We start from the raw sequence: 10,190 nt of genomic DNA on the forward strand, positions 1-10,190 counted from the left end.
AGGGAAGCAGGTGGTGTAATTCTCAGTCCGAAGCTGAAGGCCTGAGAACTTGGGGTGGGGTGGAGGACTGTGGTAAGTTTTAGAGCCTAAAAGTTGGAGCTTGGAGTTCTGATGTCCAAGGGACAGAAGAAAAGTATACCCCAAATCCAGGAGAGAGAGAGAGGAACTCACCTTTTTGTTCTATTCGGGTCCCCAGCTGATTGGATGGTGCCTGCCCACATTGAGGGCAGATCTTCCCCACTCAGTCCGTTGACTCACATGGCAATCTCCTCTGGAAACAGCCTCCATGACATAATCAGAAATAATCATTTATTTACCTGTTCTTTATTTCACTCGTGTCCATGTGAAGAGACCACCAAACAGGCTTTGTGTGAGCAATAAAGCTTCTAATCACCTGGGTGCAGGAGGGCTGAGTCCGAAAAGAGAGTCAGCAAAGGGAGATGGGTGGGGCCGTTTTATAAGATTTGGGTAGGTAAAGGAAAATTACAAACGGGGTTGTTCTCTGGCAGGCAGGTGTGGGGGTCACAAGGTGCTCAGTAGGGGAGCTTTTGAGCCAGGATGAGCCAGGAGAAGGAATTTCACAAGATAATGTCATCAGTTAAGGCAAGAACAGGCCATCTGGATGTGTACATGCAGGTCACAGGGGATATGATGGCTTAGCTTGGGCTCAGAGGCCTGACATTCCTGTCTTCTTATATTAATAAGAAAAATAAAATGAAATAGTGGTAAAGTGTTGGGATGGCAAAAATTTGGGGGGATGGTATGGAGAGATATTTCTCAGGGCTGCTTTGAGAGGGATTAGGGGTGGTATGGGAACCTAGAGTGGGAGAGATTAGACTGAAGGAAGATTTTGTGGTAAGGGGTGATATTGTGGGACTGTTAGAAGAAACATTTGTCATTTAGAATTCTTGGTGATGGCCTGAATATGGTTTTGTATGAATTGAAAAACTAAATGGAAAAAGAGAAGGAGAAAACAGGTATTAAAAGTCTAAGAATTGGGAGGACCCAGGACATCTGATTAGAGAGTGCCTAAGGAGGTTCAGCATAGTCCTGCCAGCAAAGATTATTTATTTACTTCAAGAGTTAAGAGTGGCAGTTTGGGGATAGCACCAGGAGATATCAGCTGTGATGACTTGGAGAAACAGTGTAAACCGGCAGTGTAAACAAGAGCAGGGCATGTATGAGTAGTTGAGAACGGTGAATAGGAGTATGACTAGACAGAAGATAGTAGGGATGACAAGTTTTTTGGGGCACAGTCCAAGTTGGTCTGGTGTCTGGAATGAGACTGGGGCCTAATAAAATGGAGCATCCATACAGGAGCTCAAATGGGCTGTACCTGTAGCATTCCGAGGACAGGCCTGAATTCTGAGAAAAGAAAGAGGTAAAAGTATTGTACAGTCCTTTTTAAGTTGGTGGCTGCCTGAAGACTGAGGACTGTAAGGGATATAAAGGTTTCACTGAATACCAAGAGCCTGAAAAACTGCTTGGCTGATTTGACTAATAAAGGCCGGTCCACTATCGGACCGTAGAGGTGGGAAGGCCAAACCGAATAATTATGTCTGACAGACGGGAAGAAATGACCGTGGTGGCCTTCTCAGACCCTGTAGGAAAGGCCATCCAGTGAAAGTGTCTACCCAGACCAAGAGGTATTTTAGTTTCCTGACTCAGGGCATGTTGAATAAAGCCAATTTGCCAGTCCTGGGCAGGGACAAATCCCTGAGCTTGATGTGTGGGAAAGGGAGGAGGCCTGAACAACCCCTGAGGGGTAGTAGAATAGCAGATGGAACACTGAGAAGTGATTTCCTTGAGGATAGATTTCCATGATGGAAAAGAAATGAGAGGTTCTAAGAGACGGGCTAGTGGCTTGTAACCTACATGGAAGAGGTTATGAAATGACGACAGAATAGAATGGGCCTGTGAGGCTGGAAGGAAATATCTTCCTTGATCTAAGAACCATTTGCCTTGTGTGGGAAGAGATTGATAGGTGGAAGTTTCAGTGGGGAAGTAGGTGGGAGTGGCCAGATGAGAAGGAGAAAAACGGAAAATGGGGATATAAGTTGGAATGCTAGCTGCTTTTTTAGCTATCTTATCAGCATAAGCATTGTCCTGAGCGATGGGATCTGATGCCCTTTGATGACCTTTGCAGTGAATGACTCCAGCTTCCTCTGGAAGTAAAGCAGCTTTGAGAAGCATTTTTATTAAAGAGGCATTAATGATAGAGGACCTTTGTGTAGTGAGGAAATCTCTTGCATGGTGGTGCAGGATATGGAAGGCATATTTAGAGTCAGTATAAATATTGACATTTAGTCCTTTTGCAAGAGTGAGGGCTTGACTTAAGGCAATGAGTTCGGCTTGCTGAGAGGTAGTGGAGGGGGTCAGAGCAGTAGCCTCAATGATAGATGTGGAAGATACTGTAGCATAGCCTGCCTTTGCTGGTGAGTGACGATTAGGCCTGGTGGAACTGCCGTCAATAAACTAAATGTGATCAGGGTGAGGAACAGGAAATAAGGAAATATGGGGAAATGGGGTGAATGTCAGGTGGATCAGAGAGATACAGTCATGAGGGTCAGGTGTGGTATCCAGAATAATGTGGGAGGCTGGATTGAAGTCCGTGCCAGGAACAATGGTAATTGTGGGAGACTCAACAAAGAGTATAGCTGAAGGAGCCGGGAAGCAGAAAGTATATGCGTCAGGTATGAGGAAGAAAATTCCTGGATTTTGGAGGGTTTGAGAACTGTAGAGAGTGAGCTGAGCATAGTTTGTGATTTTTAGGGCCTCTAAAAGTATTAAAGCAGCAGCAGCTGCTGCATGCAGACGTGAGGGCTAGGCTAAAACAGTAAGGTCAAGTTGTTTGGACAGAAAGGCTACAGGGTGTGGTCTTGGCTCTTGTGTAAGAATTCTGACCACACTAACCATGCCTAGGAAGGAAAGGAGTTGTTGTTTTGTAGAAGGGATTGAGGTTTGGGAGATTAGTCGAACACGATCAGCAGGGAGAGCACGTGTGTTTTTATGAGAATTATGCCAAGATAGGTAACAGATGAAGATGAAATTTGGGCTTGACTGAAGTAATGGGGGCTGTCTGTGAAGCCTTGTGGCAGTACAGCCCAGGTAATTTGCTGAGCCTAATGGGTGTCAGGGTCAGTCCAAGTGAAAGCGAAGAGAGGCTGGGTATGAAGGGTGCAAAGGAATAGTAAAGAAAGCATGTTTGAGATCTAGAACAGAATAATGGGTTGTAGAGGCAGGTATTGATGATAGGAGAGTATATGGGTTTGGCACCATGGGGTGGATAGGCAAAACAATTTGGTTGATAAGGCGCAGATCCTGAACTAACTTGTAAGGCTTGTACGCAAATGAGGCTTTGGGTTGGGAGAAGGGCGGCAATGAGATGCAGCTGTAGTCCAGGAATAGTCAGGGAAGCAGATAATTTAGTTAAAGTATCTCGGCCTAATAAGGGAACTGGGCAGGTGGGGATAACTAAAAAGGAGTGCTTAAAAGAGTATTGTCTAAGTTGGCACCAGAGTTGGGGAGTTTTAAGAGGTTTAGAAGCCTGGCCATCAATACCCACAACACTTATGCAGGCAAGGGAAACAGGCCCTTGAAAAGGAGGTAATGTGGAGTGGGTAGCCTCTATTGATTAAGAAGGGGACAGACTTACTACCCTCCACTGTGAGAGTTACCTAGAGCATCTGTGATGGTCCTGTAGGCTTCTGAGGCAATCAGGCAGTGTCAGTCTTCAGCTGCTAAGCCGAGAAGATCTGGGAAAGAGTCAGTCAGATAGCCTTGGGCCAGAGTTCCAGGGGCTCTGGAAGTGGCTGCCAGGTGAGTTGAACAGTCCCATTTTCAGTGGGGTCCCGCATAGATGGGACATGGCTTAGGAGGAATCCTGGGCTGTGGGCATTCCTTGGCCCAGTGGCCAGATTTCTAGCACTTGTAGCAAGCTCCTAGGGGAGGAGGTTCTGGAGGAACCCCTGGCAGCTGCAGTTCAGGCATTTGGAGTTCTCGTGTGCTGGAGATGTGGCTGGGGTTTGTCTCACAGTGGAGGCAAGGAATTGCAACTCAGAAATACATTGCTACATGGCTGCCTCTACTCTATTATTGTACACCTTGAAGGTGAGGTTAATTAAGTCCTGTTGTGGGGTTTGAGGGCTGGAATTTAATTTTTGGAGCTTTATTTCATGTTGGGAGCAGATTGGGTAATACAATAAAATGCATATTGAGAATAAGATGGCTTTCTGACCTTTCAGGGTCTAGGGCGGTAAAGCATCTCAGGGTTGCTGCCAAATGAGCCATGAACTGGGCTGGGTTTTTCATATTTGATGAAAAACAGCCTAAACACTAACTGATTTTGGGAGAGGTCAGATAAAGAAAAAGGAGCATTAACCTTGACTATGCCTTTAGCTCCAGCCACGTTTTTAAGAGGAAATTGCTGGACAGGTGGGGGAAGGCTAGTCGAGGAAGGAAACTGTAAGCTAGACAGGGTCTGAGGAGGGGAGGTGATAAAAGGATTATAGGATGGGGGAGCAGAAGCTGAGGAAGAATTGGGACCTGGCTGGGCCTGGTGAGGAGGGGAGAAGTCAGATGGGTCTTTAGAAAGGAAGATTAGAAAGACTCAGTGACACTTGGGGTTGGGACTGAGGGGACAGGCAGGAGGGAAAGAAGGAGGATTTGGGACGAGTCGCATTGGGAACAGAGACTAGGGAGGGAACAATGTGTAAAAGAATGCCTGGATGTCAGGCACCTCAGACCTTTTGCCTATTTTATGACAAGAATTATTTACATCTTGTAGGACGGAAAAATTGAAAGTGCCATTTTCTGGCTATTTGGAACCACTGTTGAGTTTGTATTGGGGTCAAGCGGCATTGCAGAAGAAAATGAGGCATTTAGGTTTTAGGTCAGGTGTGAGTTGAGGTTTTAAGTTCTTGAGAACACAGGCTAAGGGAGAAGAAGGAGGAATGGAGGGTGGAAGGTTGCCTATAGTGAAGGAGGCAAGCCCAGAGAAAAGAGAGAGTAGAGACATGGAGAGAAGGGGTTCGGGGATTCTTACCCCCCAGAAAAGCAGGAAAGGGGTTGGGGCATGGAAATAAGGGGTTGGGGTGCAGAGATAAGAGGTCAGGGTGTGGAAATAAAGGATCAGGGCGCAGAGATAAGAGGTCGGGGTGTGGAAATAAGGAATCGGGGCACAGAGATAAGAGGTTGGGGTGCAGAAAAAAGGGATCGAGGTGCGGAGATAAGAGTTCGGGGAGTGGAAATAAGGGATCAGGGTGCAGAGATAAGAGGTCGGGGTGTGGAAATAAGGGATCAGGAGGTTCTTGCCCCCAGAAAAGCAGAGAAGGGGTAGAGACACGGAGAGAAGGGGTTGGGGGGTTCTTGCCCCCTAGAAAAGCACTACTTGCCGCTAAGGGTGAAGCAGAAGGGGTTGGGAGGTTCTTGCCCCCCAGAAAAGAGGTACTTGCTGCTAAGGGTCAAGGACCAAGGCAGGCATCCCCATGTGGTCAAACACCTCTGAAACGTGGGTGAATAATCAGGCAGGTGTCCCTGCGTGATTAAACACCAAGGGAAGACTGTCTTCCCGAGTCCATGACCGGCGCCAGAGTTTTGGGTCCATGGATAAAGTGCGTCTCCTGTCTCTACCAGAAAAGGAAAGGAACTGAAATTAAGAGAAGGGAGAGATTGAAGGGTGGCGCCAAGATTGAAAGGAGAAAGTGGCTGAGGGATAGTGAGAGAGGTTGGAGAAGAGAGTAAGAAGAGGCTGCTTACCCAATTTAAAATTGGTAAGATGTTCCTTGGGCTGGTGGGTCTGAGGACCCGAGGTCGTAGGTGGATCTTTTTCACGGAGCAAAGAGCAAGAGGACAGGGGACTGATCTCCCAAGGGAGGTCCCCCGATCCAACTCACGGCACCAAATTTCACTCGCATCTGTGTGAAGAGACCACCAAACAGGCTTTGTGTGAGCAATAAAGCTTTTAATCACCTGGGTGCAGGCGGGCTGAATCTGAAAAGAGAGTCAGCAAAGGGAGATGGGGTGGGGCCATTTTATAAGATTTGGGTAGGTAAAGGAAAATTACAGTCAAAGGGGGTTGTTCTCTGGTGGGCAGGAGTGGGGGTCACAAGGTGCTCAGTAGGGGAGCTTTGGAGCCAGGATGAGCCAGGAGAAGGAATTTCACAAGATAATGTCATCAGTTAAGGCAGGAACAGGCCATCTGGATGTGTACATGCAGGTCACAGGGGATATAATGGCTTAGCTTGGGCTCAGAGGCCTGACACTTTAGGGAATCCTTAATCCAGTCAAGTTTACATCTAAAGTGAACCATGACAACAGACAATGATGAAGTTGGTGGACATATTTCCACTGACATGGAGTGATCCAGTCTGCAAGGAAAGAGAAGGAAGTTGGCAACACACACACAGCACAGGAGGAATGAGGGGAGGCTCCTCATGCACCTCAGTAACTTGGCTCTAGTTATCCCTGAAGCCCATCTGCATCCTCACTCTTTCCCATACTTGGTTTTTCAACATTTTCTTTTAGATTTTTGTGGCTCAAATCAATTCCCCTTTGAGATGAAGCTAATTAGGATTTGATTCTGTCACTTGTAACCATGGCCCTAACCAAAACAGGTGTTTGAACAGCTTTAGGGTGACTAAAATGAATACAAAGGGGGAAGTCCACCAATAGCTCTGACATTCTGGTTTCTGTCACCTCATGTCTTTCTTAAACACATGAATTTTACCAGATACCCTTTAAGGGTCAGTTTTGTAGTTTTTTGGCAAACTTTTAATTGAATGATAACATACATATTAAAAAAACTGCACAATCATAACTTCTCACAAAATACACATACCTGTAAAACCAACACCCAGATTAAGAATCAGAACAGGCTGGGCATGATGGCTTACACCTGTAAGTAAGCACAGCATTTTGGGAAGCCAAGATGGGAGGATCACTTGACCCCACCCAGGAGTCCAAGATCAGCCTGGACAACATAGCAGGACCTCGTCTCTACTAAAAATAAAAATGAAAAATAGCCGGGCATGGTGATGCCTGCCATTAGTCCCAGCTACTCAGGAGGCTTAGGCAGGAGGATCACTGGAGCTCAGGAGGTTGAGGCTGCAGTGAGCCATGGTCATGCCACTCCACTCCAGCCTGAGTAACAGAGCAAGACCCTGTCTCAAAACAAAACAAAAAAACATAAAAGAATCAGAAGATATCTAGCAACCCTCCCAGTCAGTATCCCCTCACCTCAAGGTAGCCATGCTCCTGACTTCTGACATCATAGAACATTTTGCCTGTTTCTGAACTTTAAGGAATCATACAGGATGTTCTCTTTCATGTCTGGCTTCTTTCTCATTGGTAAGATGCATCCATGTTGTTGCATGGGGCTGTAGTCCATCCTTATTGCTGAGTAGTATCCCCAGCTTTGTATTTAAATGTTATTTTTCTTAAAGTAGGCTAGAAATCAATAATAGAAACATAGTAGAAGTAGCTATTTGTTCTCCTGATGATCTATTGATCCTGATGGTAAAATATCTAAATCATACAAGCTGCCTGGAACTTCGCAGAAGAAAGAAACTGCTCTTATTAAGTTGGAGGCTTCATTGAGATTCTTATGCTGCTCAGCTCAAGTGAGGGCACGGGCTGCTTCCTCCTTATGAAGTAGGAAAAACAAATGACCCACCTCCTGCCCTTGCGCAGAACAGAGCTTCTGAAAGAAAAGCATGCTGCAGCTGTCCTTAAAAGTGACCCTTTCAAAAAACCTAATCAGACTGCATATTGTTTATTTCAGCAAATAGCATTCAATGACTCTAAAGACAAATAATGCCTTACTGCAATTTGTACATAATTTTTGGAAAACAATACTATTCTAATTTTTACCAAGCAAGCAAACAGTAGTTTATTCCCAGGGCTGTTCTAGTAGACCTTTCTTCACTTGCCTTGAGATACAAATTCTGAATATAAATTCCATCAACACCTGTAGTTTTTCTTCTTTACCCTCTGTAAGAATTAGAATGCAAATCACGAACCCCAATTCTTAGAAACCTACCACTTCTTATCAGCCAGAATTATATCCAGGTCCGTTGTAAAAATCAACCACTGGCAAAGGGAATGAGATTACCATACTTGGCATATAACAACAGTGTTTATCCCTAAAATGCGGACTACAGTCCCCTTGCCTGAGTGACTTTCAAACAAAACAATGGCTCTTCTGGCAAGGGAGACAGGGAGAAAGATTATTGGGCTAACAACTACCCAACCATTATCTTCCACAGTCTACCTCTTTGACTTCCTAGCTTCCATACATTGTTCAAAAAGTGCTCATACTTCCACAAAATGCACATAGTCCTTCCAAGGGTGAAAAGAACCTAAAGTCTCATCAAGAAAAACACAAGATAAACCCAATAAAACCTTTCATTCAGAAAAGTGACTGTCATCACTGATCCATAGCACATGTTATTTCCTGAAGGACATCAATAGCAAATACTAGTTCCATGACCCAGGAATCAAGTGAGTTTCTCTGTCAGCCCCATGGACGTCCCTAGTTCCACTCCACTGGAGCCTCCCTTGCCCATTGTCTTCCATGGCCATTTCTGGGGTAAGCGTTGAAGAAGATGCCCTCCTGGATGCTGCCAGATTTAACAGCTCACTTCCAGTAGATACAGATTCTATGGCTCAGGACAATAGGGCTTGAATTGTTCCAGACTTTTAGCAGTTTGAAATTCACTTCTGGTCAGGTCCAGGCACTGATAACAGCCAGTCATCTTGTCTGAACGAGGCCTGTGAGAGCCACAATCCCTCCTTCTCCCCACATGTCTCTATGATTTTCCCACCTTCAAGCACAAAGTTTAATGGCTTCCACCTTGAGGCAACTGGTAACAAAAGCCATGTGGTGGAAGAGGGTGTGAAGCAGGGTTGATGTCACCTGTGATCCCAGCCCTCCTGGGTGCACCTAAGCTAGATAGTGCCTCCTGTCTTACAAAGGATGTGTGGTGAGGGATATTAAGGAGAGGCATGGGGAATCAGATTTGCTTTTGTCCCAATTTTATCAGTCATATCTCCTGAGAAATTTCTTTTTTCTCTACCTTTTGGGAGGTGAGTAGGAGAAGGACATCAATTTTGTACAAAATTGGGATTTGCAAGCTTGAAAATCTCCAAACTATGGCCTTTAAATCGATTTAGATTCTAGGTTATGGGCAGGAGGAGTCTGTATTAGCAAAACTCAACTGTCTTCCCTTTCTGCATTCAGGCATGTCACTTTTCACCTAAACTTGCCTCTTAGACTATCCCTTTCTCAAAGGCTTCAAGCAATAATGAGCATGTGCCAATATCCCCAATTTTCCTACCAAGACCTCTAACCCTACAGTGTCTATAGGCACAAGAGCAGAGTCCCAAAGTCCAACTTGTGACAAAATAACCAAAAGCTACAGACTCAGAAATTTTGAAATATGGCTTTTACTGTTATAAAATACATAAGAGCTACATTTAGAGAGAAATGAAGGAGTTGACCACCAGCTGAAGTCAGGAACTATCACACCCAGTTTCACATTTTCTCTATTATATACATGTGTAAACTCCAGTTTCCCTCTGCCTACATCACCTTTCCAGAAATTCTTTTAGGATCTACAGGGAAGGGAGGCTCTTTTCCTCATAAGTAAACATACTTTTAAAAAGAGATTTGAATATGTATTTTGAAAACAAGATGAATCACAGCAAACAATATAAAATATAAATCTGAAAATAGATCAGGATATATGGCTTACATGGGGAGGATCATATCATTTTGATGAGAAGAACTAAAGGGAACACAGCATTGAAAATGTCTTTGTCTGGCTAGGCATGGTGGCTCATTCCTGTAATCCTAGCACTTTGGGAGGCCAAGGTGGATCACCTAAGGTCAGGGGTTCGAGACCAGCCTGGCCACCATGGCAAAACCCCGTCTCTACTAAAAATACAAAAATTAGCTGGGCATGGTGGCACATGCTTGTAATCCCAGCTACTCAGGAGGCTGAGGCAGGAGAATCACTTGAACCTGGGAGGCAGAGGTTGCAGTGAGCCAAAACCATTCCACTGCACTCCAGCCTGGGCAACAGAGTGAGACTCCATCTCCAAAAAAAAAAAAAAAAAAAAAAAAAAGAGAGGATGTCTTTGTTCATTGAGATTTTTAACTTTTAGAAAACATAATATGAAGTTCTGTTCAT

Source organism: Gorilla gorilla, chromosome 8 (genome assembly GCF_029281585.2).
Source record: "Gorilla gorilla gorilla isolate KB3781 chromosome 8, NHGRI_mGorGor1-v2.1_pri, whole genome shotgun sequence".
In the NCBI taxonomy this organism is placed as follows: Eukaryota; Metazoa; Chordata; class Mammalia; order Primates; family Hominidae; genus Gorilla; species Gorilla gorilla.